Raw genomic sequence first — 17213 nt, 5'->3', positions numbered from 1 at the left:
ACCCCACAGATTAAGAGGTACCCCACCCCACATCAACCCGACATTTTAGAGATAAGAATAAATAATAAAAAACTCAAGGTTTCTATCAACTCTCTATGGTTCAGTTGGTAGAATATCTGCCCATTGCGCCAGAGACCCGGGTTCGATTCCCGGGTCTGACCTGAAAAAATTTTAATTATAATTAAATCTCTAACCGAGCCCAGTAACCCCTATGGGTGGGTTATGGTAATATAAAGTTCCTTTTAAGCTAAAATCTGACGATAACGAAGCGACAACCCCGGCCACTACTGTTACTACTGTTACTACGGCTCGGGTCAAACTAAGAGCCTATCGTATACTACGATATGGCTAAAAACGATAGCAGACAGCTGGAGGCGATATCTCCGAGGGTTCTTCCCGTATATAATACTTCTCAGCTTTTCTACTTGTTTTTGTCTCGAGATAAAACTCATTGTTCTCACTAAAAGAGAAAGCGAGAAATATGATGGGCTCCAGTGTAGTTTAAATATAATCAAAAGTAGATAAAAATTGAGTGTTTGGCATACATGGTGTTCCTTGTGTGTGATGAACTCAAGTAATAAACTTGCGCAGAAGTAAAGTTCATATTAAATTCTTGGTAGGCAGCTGTCGTGAGAAATAGGAACTACCATGCAGTGTACCATTTGAGACAGAAGTGCACTACCAGTGTACCGTTTGAGAGAGAAGTTCACTCACTATTGGTGAACCGGAGGCTCCGGGTGAACCGTTTGAGAAAGACCATCCATTCATGGATGTCATACCTCATACTGAGTATTACAGTTTTATTAAAAGCCTCGCTCGCAATGTGATCACTCAACTTCTATATACTCTAGATATAATAAATAGTAACAGATACAATGGAGATGGTAAAAAATCCCACTTTCCTCGTGTTTTCAAATCCTAGGAAAATATTTGGGTCGTCAACCGGAAGATTTTAAATGATGATTTTCGGCTGATTGATTAATTTAGAATAAATATTTTTAAATATGGATGATGTAACGAACTTAATTTAAATTAAAAATAGACGTGATAGGCTAAAACATAGACCGGTCTTTCTACCTAAACATTTTGTTAAAGGAACTTCTCAACCCACAGAGTTTAAAACAATATTGTTGAAACAACATAATACAGTATATGCATGTTGGTTTAAAATTTCCGAAGAATTCATTGTAACGTGTAATGATGGTTCAAATTAAGTCACGAACTAGACTTCAGTCAAAGAGACTGGTGAGATTTCGTGCTCAAGATAATTGGTTTCAAAACCAAAGTTATCGTAATTAGATAAACAAAGTTTCAACTAGTTAAAATATTACATATTATTTGGTTTGCTAAAAATAAGAATTTCTATAGATTTTAGATTGCTTTCGTTAATTACCCATGCTTCTAATAATTAGAGAAATATATGGTTATTGAAAATATAATTAATATACACAATATTTTAAACTAATTTCAATATAATAACTACCACCATATCTTTTAAAATAATCGTGAGAAAAAAATAAACCATCGGCAGTCATTTAAGAAGCATATTCCCCTAAGGTAATAATCCATTAATGACCAATTTAATTATAGTTAATGATTAGTAAAAAGTGGGTGTTGAAAATAAAATTAATATACACAATATTTTACACTAATTTCAATTCAATAATTACCATCATATCTTTTAAAATAATCGTGAGAAAAACAAAATAATAACACCGGTAGTCATTTAAGAAGCATATGCCCCAAAGGTATTAATCCATTAATGATCAATTTAAGCATAATTGTTGATTAGTAGCGCATTTAAAAAAAAGAGGAAACATTCCTAAACCAAACTAGAAATACTTCCTCTCTTTATTTTGAAAAGAAACACCATTCGGAAGAAACATGTAAATAGTCTGTTATGTATGTATTTATTTATGCTTCAACGCGTTTGCTTCCGGAGAATTGCCAAGATTAAATACATCGAATATGAATAACATATTATTTAAATAATTTCTTTTCATGGGTGCTATGCTCTAGATTTTAACTTCTCAAACATTTTTTTACATAAAAAAAAACTAATCTTACACCAAGAAGTGATATCTAGTTTATTAGGGAGAAGGTATAAGATGCCTAAGTATTCGCGCGCCATAGTCCCAGTCCCCCTTTCAAAATACAAGGGGGAACATAAAAGGAGGCCGAGCTATTTCGCCTCTCCTCAGTCGGAAAATACGTAATTTTCGTCATTCGCGTCGCGCTGACGTGAGTTTTCAAGAACCAATGAGATGCTGGTTGTAATTTAGAGGCGGGGATTAACTCCGGACCTACGTTTGGCCTGGAGATAAAGCTGGAAAAGTGGCGAATTTATACCTTCTCCCTAATAAACTAGATATCACTTCTTGCTTACACTCAATCATAACGTTTGCGTTAGATGCCAGATTACCGAGGCGTCTTAAGCATCTTGACCATATAAAATTGATTGATTGCCAGCGTATATATGTTTAATTTTGAAAGTAAAGGGTGTTTTAGTAACCCACTTTTAAGTGTAGAATTACTTTGCGAAAATTGTAATTTAAAGCAATGTTACAAGATGCCATGCTACTAATACTAGCAATTATTGCAGGTAAACCCGCCTACCTAAGGAAATATTTTATATGGGAAACTGGTTTATTTAATTATTTTATGTAGCAACGTAGAGTTATGATTGAAATTGAAAGTTAACTATGAATGATAAGGAAGGGTAACAGCAGGGATAGATAGACTTTTTTAAGACGGAATGGGTAACAGGGTTATTCGGGTGCGCGTCCTAGTCCACGACCCCCTTACCCGTGACGGGGGGGTATGAAAGAAGAGGCGGGTCTTATTTTCATTATGGCGTTGTATGTATATCCGGGTCAAATAAACGTCGTCTGCCAAGTTGGAATGGATTGGGCTCCGATTGTAATTTTTGAAAGAACATTGTTTAAAAATGGAAGTAACACAAGACATAGGGCTTGAAATCAAAACACATTTTGAAATACGATTTATTTCTCTTTGATGAAGTTGTAGTGATGCTTTAAAAGCCTTCATAGATATTACAACACGAACAGGTTTTAACAAAACACTAAGCTCACAAAACTCCTGGCCATTCACTAAGCCTTGGTTAACTTCATCAAATTCGCTTACAAAATTATGAGGATAGTAGACATGATTGGCTTTAGAAAGAATTAGCGAACACTTTTCACCCTTTACAGATGTACTCCAAATCCAAAACACCGGCAATAAATTCCCTACCTCTTAATTGCTATTAAAAACAATTCCCGAATAATTTCCGTGCCCTTGCTTTTAGACAGCTTCATTTTGAACCCCTGTAAAGATGCTTTTCTGTACAACCATAGCCCACTCGATCACGCGCATCACGACGTAAGCTGCTCGCGCTATATAGCGCGAGCAGCGCAGCGTCCGGGAGCGCGGATCGAGTGGGCTCTGGTACAACGCAAGAGGGGTCGTAGTCATAGCGACAGATGTAAACAGGAATTACGTATTATTGGCCCTCCTTGTCAGCAACGTCACCAATACGTAGTTTTAGTGAGCCAATAAGAAAATTTAATTTTTTGGTTACGTGTTGAAGGAAGGGGCTATGTACTCGTCTATGAGTCGGACTGAAGTAAATATTAACCGTTGGGAATTCCGTCTTAAAAAAGTCTATCTATCCCTGGTAACAGGTACAATTAATTTAAAAATTGATTAATTTAGGTACGATTAAGTAAATATTTGGGAAATTTTGGGGAAATATAATTTTATAGTAATTAAAGGGACTGCAAAGAATTCATCGGTGGGTGGGTAAAAATTATTTGAAGTACGTCATAGACATCACGTGATGCCAAGATAAAAAGGCTCCTCATGGAGTGGCACTGGACATCTAGTTCTTGTTTTTCGCGAGATTGCAGCGCCAATTCCATGAAGTGGTAGTTTTCGAAATAAAACGAACTAAGCTTCTTTGAACCACGCCTCTCCTTGGTCACGTGCCTCTGACGTATTTCAAATAATTTTTATCCATCCGCCGATGCCTTCTTTACAGTCCCTTTAATATGAACTAATTTTAAAGGGAGTATGAAATTCATGTATTAAAGCACTGTTTCTAGTCAATGTTTTACCACAATTACAAATGACATTTGACTCTTTGACGTTGGGTTGCTATTGGATGGCGTTGTACCTTGGCTATTCCAGTTGATTAGATAAGTTAAAATTAAAATGAACTAATATAAACTACTAAGGTTGAGATGTGTACCTTAGATGCGAGAGGTTAAAAGTTCAAATAACTTTTTCGAAAACGTCTCGTCTTCCCATTTAAAAATGAATTGTTTTCTTTCCAAGGTGGTAAAGACTTTACAAAATTTCTTATATTTACATAACATTTCATAAACCCTTTAAAAATTAACAGAAACAACATTTCTCAAGCATCTCAATATATTGCAAAACCGAAAAATCCCCTTCGCATCAACGAATAAACAAAAAATTTAACAATTAAAACCCTGTCTATTGTTTTTTCTTGACTTATTATTATTGTTATTATAATATTAAAATTAGGTCTCGAGCTCAGACCTACGCTGTTCTAAAGCTTCTAAACAAAACCCATGATTTCATAAAAACTGCACCTTCAAATATGTAGGCGTATTACACGTCTCAAGACCGATTAAATAGCTCCCTGTCAAGACATACACAACTAAATCCTACATAACTTGACACTACCGTCAAAGTCCAAAGGTGTAAATAGTTTTGCTGGGTTTCGGGTCAGGTGATTCAAGAGGGTCACTTGGATGACTTACATTTACCAGTATCCTACCCCAGTTATTAAAATTTTAGTTTCACTCAGTTTTACACTTAACCTATAATCAGAAAAGGTGTTTTGCTGTTATTACGGCGCGTGGTGTTAAGAACGTTTTGCGAAACTCGAGGGAGCCAACACTCTGTGAAATAGTACAAGATTTACAAGTATTCTGAGGCAGAATTGTATTTAGAAGTAAAATATTGAATATCGTAAATGCTCTTGTCTAATGGTTTTTATGCAATGATTCGAAAGAGCTAGCTTAAGATTCTGCAGTGATTCGAAATAGCTTTAGATTTTGCAGTGATTCGAAATAGCTTTAGATTTTGCAGTGATTCGAAATAGCTTTAGATTTTGCAGTGATTCGAAATAGCTTTAGATTTTGCAGTGATTCGAAATAGCTTTAGATTTTGCAGTGATTCGAAATAGCTTTAGATTTTGCAGTGATTCGAAATAGCTTTAGATTTTGCAGTGATTCGAAATTCTGCAGTGATTCAAAAGAGCTTAAGATTCTGCAGTGATTCGAAATATCCTAAGATTCTGCAGTGATTCGAAAAAGCTTAAGATTCTGCAGTGATTCGAAACAGCTTCAGATTCTGCAGTTATTCGAAACAGCTTCAGATTCTGCAGTTATTCGAAATAGCTTTAGATTCTGCAGTGATTCAAAAGAGCTTACAAATCTGCAGTGATTAAGAAGAGAATATATGCACGAATTCAAGAAAGCTTCAATGTATGCAGGAGATCAATAGAGCTTGAACATATGCAGTAAATCAAGAGGGCTTAATATTCTGCAGTGATTAGAAAACGTTTTATTCTCCGTACTGATGAAATAAATAAAATTTAAAACTAATAAATATTTAAAACTTTGAAAGAGTGTTAGCCCTCTCGTGCAAAATTATCACCGTGATGATTTTATAGTAGAATTTTAAATTTCATGAAAACTATTTAATAGTTTTCGAAAAATAATAAAAAAAAAATCTTTCAAAAGCGTTTTGACCCGTTATTACCGAATCTCACGAAGTACAAGGGAGAAATAAATTTCCTGTTTAGTCATCTTATGTTTTGGTGAAATTCTTTAAATCAAAACGTCGTTTAACCCCCAAGGATTTTTAAGGAAAAACGGTTTCAGATTACGAAACCGATTCTAAATTTGATCAAAAATCTCATCGATTTAAGTTTGATTTTTTCCTTATAATATTTAATTTTAATAAAGGTCAAAATATTAAGGTTTATATTAAAAGAAATGTATTATATCAGGAAATTATAGAGGTGGCACAGAGAATGTTTATTCTGCTGTAATTGCGGTTACACTTAAAAGTGTGGGACTAGCTTTTATCATATTTATTTACCAAAAGCGTCATAGTCAGAATTACACATGGTGAAGTTTTATTCCTGCAAAGACCTCTGAGCACCATAAACATTCCCTGAGTCGCTTCTATGTTTTCCTGATTAATCCAATACTTGATGAAGCATCAAGCTCGAGTAACCTTAACATTAAGGTGCGGTATATTTCAATTTCTGACTTTATTTATGCAAATATCGACCCAAATCCAGTGTATAACCATGTAGTTATGACCTTGCCAGTAAAACCAAAGGCCATGCACATCTTCACACAATGATGCTCAAAAACACCGTTAGAATGACTCTAGTTCGAAGCAATTAAATTAAAAATGACAAAAAAATTGTGTCGGCACAATCATTATTTATGGCTGTAGGAAAATGGGGGCTCTAATTAAGGCATTGTGTTAATTATAACGATTCTTCTAAAAATTCCGTAGCGGAAAGATATTTAGTTTTCACCTTTCCTCAAGGGCAAGTCATTTTTAATAGTTTTGTCTAAAAGTAGCTGAAAATGAAGTACATAAAACTATTATCCAGGGTGTTTCTTAATTAAAGGTCTGGTAGAAATTATAGGGGGTGTGTTCTTTAAGCGATTTTGAGTCAAAAATGTTCTGTGACACTTTGACTTTACCCTAAGGGACATAGTTTTCAAGTTATGTTTGTATTGTTTTACGGATGATCCCTTAAATACAGGGTGTTTCTGGTAAGTCTGGCACAAATTAAGGGGGATTTTCTTTAAGCGGTTTTGAGTCGAAAATGTTCTATCACATTTTTCCCTGAGGGACATGGTTTTTAATTTATGTTTGGAGTTTTTTACGGATGATCCCTTAAGTACAGGGTGTTTCCTGCAAGTCTGGCAAAATTTAGGGTGATTTTCTCTGGGCAATTTTGAGTCGAATATGTTCTATGAAATTTTGTTGTAAGGGATAACGTTTCCAATTTATGTTTGAAGTTTTTAAGGGATGATCCATTAAATATAACTGCTATTCATTTCAGTTTCTTCTAACCAAGCAATGGAATCACGGTTAGAAAAACGTCATAATTACGAGGCGTGATGGATAGTAAGTTCTCAAGTCCAGTCCACAAAACCCGCATAGAAATTAACATGGAAGATATGCAAGCACAATTATTCCTATTAACTCTATGTATTCCTTAAATAACTGACTCAAAAATGTGCAACAAGGAGCGAAACTATACGAATACTGAAGCAATATTAACTTATTTCGATTTCATAACGTCTACTTAATCCATTTCAATTAAATTCAACGGTGTGAATATAATAAAATTTTTAACGCGCTTTCAAAGGCTGATATCAACTATCCTCTAAATTTTAATGAATGAATATTCATAACTAAAAATTTTAAATCTTCAAAGTCACATTGTTATAAAGCAATATATTTTAAAAATTCTAATTCTTAATAATACCAAACTGTCAATTGTTAAAATTAAAATTAAAATTTTCCCATGAAGGACGTCTTCAAATAATAATCTAATAATTTAATTTCAGCTCACGTTTTTTAATGTTAATTTAGCATTTTTATTTTAAATATTACTTTGTTAAAATATATATTCTCGTTTTTCTCTGTTTACTTAAACTTTTAAACCAAATTAAAGATTCTTCGAGAAGTTTAATTAACAAAATGATGAATAAGAACTGGATTTTCTCGGTTTAGTCGTGAAATTCGGTTAAAGATGAAATACCTACTAAATACGTGCATTTAAGTTTAAAAATTAATAATTTTTTTTAAAACCCAGGTGGTTGAAAGTAACGATTTAGAAGAGTCACCGGTCTTTTAAATTAGGTTGAAATGTTCGTATCACGAAATGAACCAGAAAAACCATTTATAATTTATATGTTAATGAGATTTAAAACAAAACTTTTAATTAAATCTTTTCTTAAGTTTTCTTAATTGAATTTTCTACTTCACAAGTATACCTAAGTAATCCCAATATTTCCTTAGACAAAATTAAACCAAATGATATAAAAATAATGTTTAAGAGCGAAAACAAAAATATTAATCCCAAATTTAAAAATCAAAATTCCCTCTCAAAACCACTTTCATTTAGTGGATATTAAAATGCGCGAAGACTTTCAATATTTTCCTCTGCCTAAATATTAAAATTAAGCATTCAAGAAGCGTTTTTAATTATATTTTAGCTTCCTTAAAGGTGTAGTAGCATGTCTCAAATCTAACCATGTGTTATTTAAGTTTTGAAAAAAAAAATTACATCAAAATTTTTGCATGTGACGTAACGCTTTTAGTGGAAGCGATCTAGCCCTACTTAGCCAATGACGAAACGTGTTATCGAACCAATCAGAGACTCTGATCATCTAAAACACGCCAATTTGCCAAAACGAGTCTCATGACCGAGGGCCAGGAAATAACGTCATGAGTTCGGGAATCAACCAAAATTCAAAACGTCGTCTGCTATAACTCTACTATAATTTCTAAGATTAATTAAATAAACTAAACCAAACAGAGCTTTTTGGCGACAAAATTTGAGAGTATTGGCTTTCACATGTCTACGATCCGATACCCTCTAGATCCAGACTGCCCCGTGTCCGCCGGAAGTGACTTCACCACAACACCCCTTTCTTCACCCCTCAACTAAACCTTATTTCCTTCCCCTGATTCATCACGTGATGACACCTGTAGCGTTTACAAAGAAAAACAGACCAAAAGGAGCTTTCAAACGGATTTTAAACGGTTTTATCGTGAAATAGTTTTTAGGTGCTACTACCCCTTTAAATATGTTCCCATTTAAAAATAAGCTTAGCGTATCAAAACTGGTACCAATATTCCATTAAAATATTTAAGAATACCTCAAAGATAAAGAACAATATGAATGCATTCCTTTCTTTCTAATTTCTAGATTCCCTTGGGCAAGATATTAAAAAATACATTTTATTAAACCAGAATTCAACCAGATACTTCTTTGTTTCACGCATGTAATAATATTTTTATGCGAATCCGAGCAACTTAAAGCTCTCACCTAATTCGTGATTTAACAAAAACCAAAAACCAAAAATTATTGAGAAACTATAGGTTATTAGTAATTATTGAATTATGACTTCTATTGATGTATTTCCAAGCTGGGGTCCTTCTAATCTGATCCTAAATACAATCGAACCCATAATTGAACTTGTAATGAAATTGTAATGGCAATGGAATGTTGTTACCCAACAATGGAAATTGCTCAAATAAATAAATAAATATTTACACCGATAAAAAAATAAATGAGTATTGTTTGTGCCATAATATAACCTCGAATTTTATGTATCATCTGATAATTAAAAAAAAACAATAAATAAACACCACGTACAATTTAGTACGCTAGCGTAACTGAGTAAACAAATAAATACTCAAAATTATGATGAAATTACAGATTGAATATAAAAAATACATTTTTCCCCAGAAACTGGCTCCAAAATTAAATATTTAAAATGTAGCAAATTTAAAAGTTAATAAAGATGTGTTAAATTTTTGGTCATTATCAAATTTATCACAATTACTTATTTTTATTTTTAGGGTAAATTTTGCCATTAAATTACTGTTAGCTTTTATTGCGTTTGGGTTTTTCTATTTCCTTCAATAGAAAAGGCCCCACTCGTTATTATAAAGTTTTGAAGTTAAAATCAACTGATGCGAAACGCTCACGATATTTCACATTTTGACGAATTACCTTACCTTACATTCCTTAATTTACGATACGGAGTTAACGGGGGTTCTAAATACCTGCCTAAAATAATATATATTTAAAAATGAATTACATCTCAGTTTCTTTAAAACTCTGCTAAAAGGAAAGTGATATTTTATAAACCTTTAATTATATAACAAAACCCATATAAGATCTACGTTTAAATGGTTAGTGACAGGTTTTTTAAAGTGGCTATTTTCGGTTTTAAAATATCTATTGGGTTATAATAAGCTTATATCCCAAGTAAAATGACTTCATGAAATTTATTTCTTTTGTAATATGAATGTATTACAAAATATATGGAGATAAATTTATAATTTTGCTACCCTGATGACGCCATCAGGAATGCACGTGATGTTCATTGCTCATTGCGAACGCTAAGCCTAATATTCAAGATCCGTACCGAAGTTTTTACCTTCTGATTGATAACATTCTGCATTAACAACCATTTAGAAGGTTAACATTCTGCATTATCAACCATTTCGAAGGTCATAATCATAACATTCTGCATTATCAACCATTTCGAAGGTCATAATCATAACATTCTGCATTATCAACCATTTCGAAGGTCATAATCATAACATTCTGCATTATCAACCATTTCGAAGGTCATAATCATAACATTCTGCATTATCAACCATTTCGAAGGTCATAATCATAACATTCTGCATTATCAACCATTTCGAAGGTCATAATCATAACATTCTGCATTATCAACCATTTAGAAGGTCATAATCATAACATTCTGCATTATCAACCATTTAGAAGGTCATAATCATAACATTCTGCATTATCAACCATTTAGAAGGTTTTAACCCATATCATTCTTCATTATCAACCATTTAGAAGGGTCTAAACCATATCATTCTTCATTATCAACCATTTAGAAGGGTCTAACCCATATCATTCTGCATATCAACCATTTAGAAGGGTCTAACCCATATCATTCTGCATATCAACCATTTAGAAGGGTCTAACCCATATCATTCTGCATATCAACCATTTAGAAGGGTCTAACCCATATCATTCTTCATTATCAACCATTTAGAAGGGTCTAACCCATATCATTCTGCATATCAACCATTTAGAAGGGTCTAACCCATATCATTCTGCATATCAACCATTTAGAAGGTTCTAATCCATAACAGCCATAACATTCTGCATTAACAACCATTTAGAATGTCATAACCCATAACATTCTGCATTAACAACCATTTAGAATGTCATAACCCATAACATTCTGCATTAACAACCATTTGGAAGCTCATAAACCATACCATTCCGCAATATCAACCATTTAGAAGCTCATAAACCATACCATTCTGCAATATCAACCATTTAGAGGCTCATAACCCATAACATTCTGCAATATCAACCATTTAGAAGCTTATAACCCATAACATTCTGCAATATCAACCATTTAGAAGCTCATAACCCATAACATTCTGCAATATCAACCATTTAGAAGGACATACATAACCCATAACATTCTGCATTATCAACCATTTAGAAGGACATACATAACCCATAACATTCTGCATTATCAACCATTTAGAAGGACATACATAACACATAACATTCTGCATTATCAACCATTTAGAAGGACATACATAACCCATAACATTCTGCATTATCAACCATTTAGAAGGTCATATCATAACCCATAGCATTCTGCACTTTAGAAGGTCATAACCCATAGCATTCTGCACTTTAGAAGGTCATAACCCATAGCATTCTGCACTTTAGAAGGTCATAACCCATAGCATTCTGCACTTTAGAAGGTCATAACCCATAGCATTCTGCACTTTAGAAGGTCATAACCCATAGCATTCTGCACTTTAGAAGGTCATAACCCATAGCATTCTGCACTTTAGAAGGTCATAACCCATAGCGTTCTGCACTTTAGAAGGTCATAACCCATAGCGTTCTGCACTTTAGAAGGTCATAACCCATAGCGTTCTGCACTTTAGAAGGTCATAACCCATAGCGTTCTGCACTTTAGAAGGTCATAACCCATAGCGTTCTGCACTTTAGAAGGTCATAACCCATAGCGTTCTGCACTTTAGAAGGTCATAACCCATAGCGTTCTGCACTTTAGAAGGTCATAACCCATAGCGTTCTGCACTTTAGAAGGTCATAACCCATAGCATTCTGCACTTTAGAAGGTCATAACCCATAGCATTCTGCACTTTAGAAGGTCATAACCCATAGCATTCTGCACTTTAGAAGGTCATAACCCATAGCATTCTGCACTTTAGAAGGTCATAACCCATAGCATTCTGCACTTTAGAAGGTCATAACCCGTAGCATTCTGCACTTTAGAAGGTCATAACCCGTAGCATTCTGCACTTTAGAAGGTCATAACCCGTAGCATTCTGCACTTTAGAAGGTCATAACCCGTAGCATTCTGCACTTTAGAAGGTCATAACCCATAGCATTCTGCACTTTAGAAGGTCATAACCCATAGAATTCTGCAAAACGATAAATTTAGAAGGTCAAGGCATTCTGGCATATTTTTAATAATATCAACAATTTATACCGTATACCAACCGAGCAGAAAACAATTTTATTTATTTGGTATTGGCATTAATCTCACCGTCCCTTTAAGTAATTTATCAATAAATAGCAGGTTAAACTACCAATCTATAAAAAAAAAGAACAAAACCGCAAACAAAAATAAAATATAATAATCAGTTACTAATATTAAGCCGCTTAAAAAAATCACTTCAGAGTTAGTTCACGTTCACAGGAGAAAAATCACGGTCTAATTTTTTAAAACAGCACGTACTTCCTATTATAAATCTATTTAAGCAACTGCAGCGAGCGGCCGGTCGGGGCTTTAAAGAAGCCATCTTTCTACTATTTTTTTATATAAATATTATTAACATAATAAAAGTATTAAAATAAAATTAACCTTTATAAAGCCTCCAAGAATTAATATTGACCACACCCTAAGGTAAAAATATCTAAGGGTGTTAAAATAGAGTGACATTTTCGTGACGATGAGATGATGACTTTCCATCCTCTCCACAAAATAGTAATTGCAATTTTATTATAAACCCAAGAATTTTTATATAGAAATGTATAATGAAATTATTCAAATCCACCAAGAATATTTAAGAATTATTTCAAATCAACGCGTTGTATTATAAATAATAAAAAAAGAATTTCAGTCATCAAACAGAGACTTATGCAATTGTTTCTGGTGTTAATAATTAAAGATAGAGTGACAAAGGTCGGGATGTTTCCCACCATAACGGAATATTGATTATGTAGACCCAAAAACGTTAAATATGACGTCAAACAATAAGGACTTTGGTGCGGGACTGGTAACGTTGAAGCCCTATATGACCGGATGTTCCTTCTCAACCCTATTGAAGCAGACGATGCTACGCCCCTTACCCTTTTGAAACGGGCCAAACGCTGCACAAATGAATTCTAAAGCGTTTTAACTTAAAAAGCAGTGCCGGATTATCCACTAGACACTGTAGGCACGTTCCTAGGGGCATCCGATGGTCAGCCTTAAGCTCTCAGCTGCCATATCGCAATGGACCCCCGAACGCTTGTAGGAGCCACCGAGGGTCTTGATCCGGCACTGTTAATAGAAGTAGAAACTTTTCAAATTTTGGGAACAAATTAACTTTCGATAAATTGCTTAAGCATCTGTTTACAAACAAACGATTATGTTTCAAGGGTTCTTTCATTTGACGTCACAAATTACTTGTTGACGAAGTCTTTGCAGTCCAAACAAACTATATGGCGTCCAAAAACAAGACAAAAATTATTCTACACCAATAGAGCTATCTAAGTTGTGACGTGAGTGCCTATAGGTAAAACGTCTGGGGCTTAGCTTTGGCAGCGGGCTTCCATCCATTCTATGTTTGGTACTGCTTTGGTTCTATATGCAAATAGCATGGGTGACGTCACACTAAGACTTATGAGAAAGCTCTATATTATGTTTGGTCAATATACCTACATACACAACAAGTTTTCAAATTCATGGGAGAGTTGAAATAAACGCGCGTGTATGTTATTTTTTAGCTTAATCTAAGTCACGTATGGCAGAAAATCGTAAACATGGGTTCAATTTCACCTTAGCTTGGTTGAGTCGAACCAGGGTGGCACGAATTTGAATAAAATTAAAATTTTCTTGGTTATCTTTGTTTGGCCTATAACAAAACGCGTACCTGTTTTCTATTTTCTTCCATATATATATGGGGACAAAAATAGAAACCATTTTATTTTACTATTTTCCCCTTAAAAAGGTTGGAAGTATTAATATTATACGCGGTTTTTATTGATTTAATCGACAATCACGGATAACTTTCATGGAATATTTAATTTCGTTTCTGAATTTTTAATAGAAATTCGTTCTTAAAAAAGTAAATCTTTCGATTTTTCTTTAAAAGTTCTTCGAGTAAAAGATTTTTAAAATGATGATGGATTATGATTAAGCTAAGTTTGAACCATAAACACTTCCTGTCGTGATTTACAGGTTGTAGTTATTACACGATTTATTTAATTTTTCAATCAATATTTAAATTGTTGTAATTATAGAGCGGTAACGAGTTAGTAGGTCTGATTTAAATGACTTCAACTAGATGTTTGATTTGAAGTAATTGAATTTTAAATTATTCAAAGCTTTCGAGTTTTTTTGGCCTTCTGACTTTACAAATGTTATTAAAATCAAAATAAATTAATTTGAAGTTATCTCATATACAAATATTAAGTTTTCTAATATTGAATAATCAATTTTAATTAGTATTTAATTAAAATGGATAGTATATTAATTGGTCTGGTGCTATTATTGAAATGAAGGGATTTTTCTAGGGGTCAAAAGTAACAGAGTTGACTTGATCAACTTTGATAATATTTTGTTGTAATTTCAGACATTGTAAAGATCTGTTTGTGACAAACCTGAATTTAAGATGTATATAAATATTTATGGCGAGATTCAATTGGCTCATTTCTTCAAGTAGAGATCAGAATACGAATTGATTGATTTAAATATAAACTATTTCTTTCGTTTTGGAAGTTAAAAGTTTTCCAAAACATATATTTCCAAAATTCTCAAACTGATAACTAAATAATAAATTTGAATAAATGCAAATAATTACGAAAGACGGCTTCACTATAGACCTATCATATTTTGAGAGCTTTGGGTTAAGGTATTTCATATAAGACTTTTAAAATTTGCGTATTTGTAAACTCGTTATCAGGTTTCGAATATAATTAAAATTCATACAAATAGAAATTCAGGCTATGTATATATCCTTAAAACATTCATAAAAAATTTATGAAAAAAAAAAAAGAAAAATCCCATTTTAATGATCGATACGTATTTTTTCCTCGATATTCTTTAGCTAAAAATATCTCAAAAACCACTACACCTTGGACTGTACGTATGTTTTTAAAATAAGTTACAAAACAATAGAGCGAGTTTGTCACTTTCAACAGAACAATGAGACAGTTCATAATTACAAAAGAAATGAAAAATCAAATATAGCCCAGAGCCCTATAGACTTCGAAAATCAAACGATTTTTCATATTTCTAAAAATGCAAAAAGTGAACTAAACCAAAACTATCATTTCAAAACATTCAGTAAAATTCAACGCTTATTTCATTTTAGTAAAACCCATGATAATTTCTGCACTAATATCAAATTCCATGACTTTCCTTGAATGTTTTGGTCTATTTTTAAATTTCCCTACATTCTTTGAACGTTTTGGTGAATTTTTAATTCCCTTACTTTCCATGGAAACGGTTTTTTTTTCTTCACCCAACCTTTAATGATGCTATTATACTTTCTAGGCATTTCAAAGGAATTCATACAGCTAATAGAAATCATTGTGTCCACGTATGTTCCATGTTAATTTCTATGCGGGTTTTGTGGGCGTGTCTTAAGTACTATCCCTTGCGCGTCATAATTCTGACGTCTTTCTAAATGTGATTTCATTGTCTGGGAGCAACACGAGGTCAGACGCAAACACAAAGTTCAAAGCGCAGGGAGATAAATTATGCACTAGGTAAAATGCGTCATGCATAATGTTTAGTTTAGCTCCTCCCACAAAATCCACAGTCCTAGATACGTACAGAAAATAGCAACACAACGATTCCAATTAGCTGTATGCATTCCTGGTATTGCTAATAAAACCTTGCAAAAACATCAAATCATTTCAAAACCTCATTGTTCATCAACTTTCGTTTTCATCCTTTTTACAAGTTATTGTCAGACATTGATCACAATATTAGTGGGCTTCTGGCCTTAATTAAAAGCAACATTTAATTAAAATTTCCCAAATCACCCTAGATCTATCTCGTGGCGTATCGAATCGAAAGCAAAAGTTCGACCCAATGTCCTATTTGTAAACGTTCATAAAACGAGACATCACGATGAGAATGAAACAAGCGAGAAAGTGTTTTGCAACGAATAAGAAGAGAAAAAGATCCAATTAAAAACAACTAAAGTGGCCGATATACCATTAGAGGGGGTGGAGGGGAAGACATTTTAATAAAACAAAATGCCCCGAAGTTAAAGATCCCAAGGAAATGAGGGCTTCCCATCCTATTTAATACTGTTACTTACAACATAACGTTGTCTTGTCTAGTCTTAGTTGTCTATAAGGAGGAGTGGATTTGGAAAAGAAAAGCTTGAAATATTCTCAAGGAATCAACCGAGGGGTTGCGTACTCAGGTGCATAAATGATTGGAAACGTTTCACAATATAATACGGTAATCAATGGATTTAAGGAAATGCAGGAAATATCTAGAAAATTGCTAGATTCTTTAGAATTATTCATGATTGAAGACTGATATGCAAATTAGTTATTTATTCTGAAACAGTAGAAAATCACAACATTTTTGAACATTGAAGTTAGACCGATTAAAGAGTTGTGAAATCTTTCTAACAATTTGGAAATCTTCGGTTAAATCAGCAAAGAAGCATGTTTATGATTGCAAAATAATTTCAAATCAACTGAGTAGCATGGTTATCGTTTTAAAATCATTAAAATCAACGGTCCTCACTTGAAAACCATCGAAATCTGCTAAAAAGCACATAAATCTTCAAATAATTGAAATGAAAAAATTTTATCATGATTTTGAATAGATTGAAATCACAATGGAATTTATAGAAATAGGTGATCATTAAAAAATAATATAAATATGGGGTAAATCTTGTTAATAGCTTTGAAATAAAACAAACATGTTGGATTCATTGCCAAAGCCAAGTGATCATCGATTTCGGCGTGAGGGTAGGGTTAATTTTGGAAAGAACGACGCAGTATACAAAGTTTGGTGTACTATCCAACCCCTCAGGGTAACGTCCTGTCAAAATAGAGCGTTAAGAGATGTTTTAATTGAACAAAACTGGTATATGTCTGGTAT

At 33.3% G+C, this 17213-nt stretch overlaps 1 long non-coding RNA gene across 1 annotated transcript in view; it reads left to right on the top strand.

Annotated features, from left to right (window-relative positions):
- The first annotated feature begins 2730 nt into the window (after nt 1-2730).
- Nucleotides 2731-17213, top strand: part of LOC149702781 (uncharacterized) — a 53644-nt gene continuing 39161 nt past the window's right edge. Inside the window, exon 1 of the long non-coding RNA XR_016381856.1 lies at nt 2731-3676. This is a non-coding gene — a long non-coding RNA (uncharacterized LOC149702781). The remainder of the gene's footprint in view (nt 3677-17213) is intronic.

Source organism: Phalangium opilio, unplaced genomic scaffold (genome assembly GCF_054372755.1).
Source record: "Phalangium opilio isolate 3A_F unplaced genomic scaffold, DU_Popi_V2 ptg000017l_1, whole genome shotgun sequence".
Taxonomy (NCBI): Eukaryota; Metazoa; Arthropoda; class Arachnida; order Opiliones; family Phalangiidae; genus Phalangium; species Phalangium opilio.
This window is presented reverse-complemented; position numbering and strand designations above follow the sequence as displayed.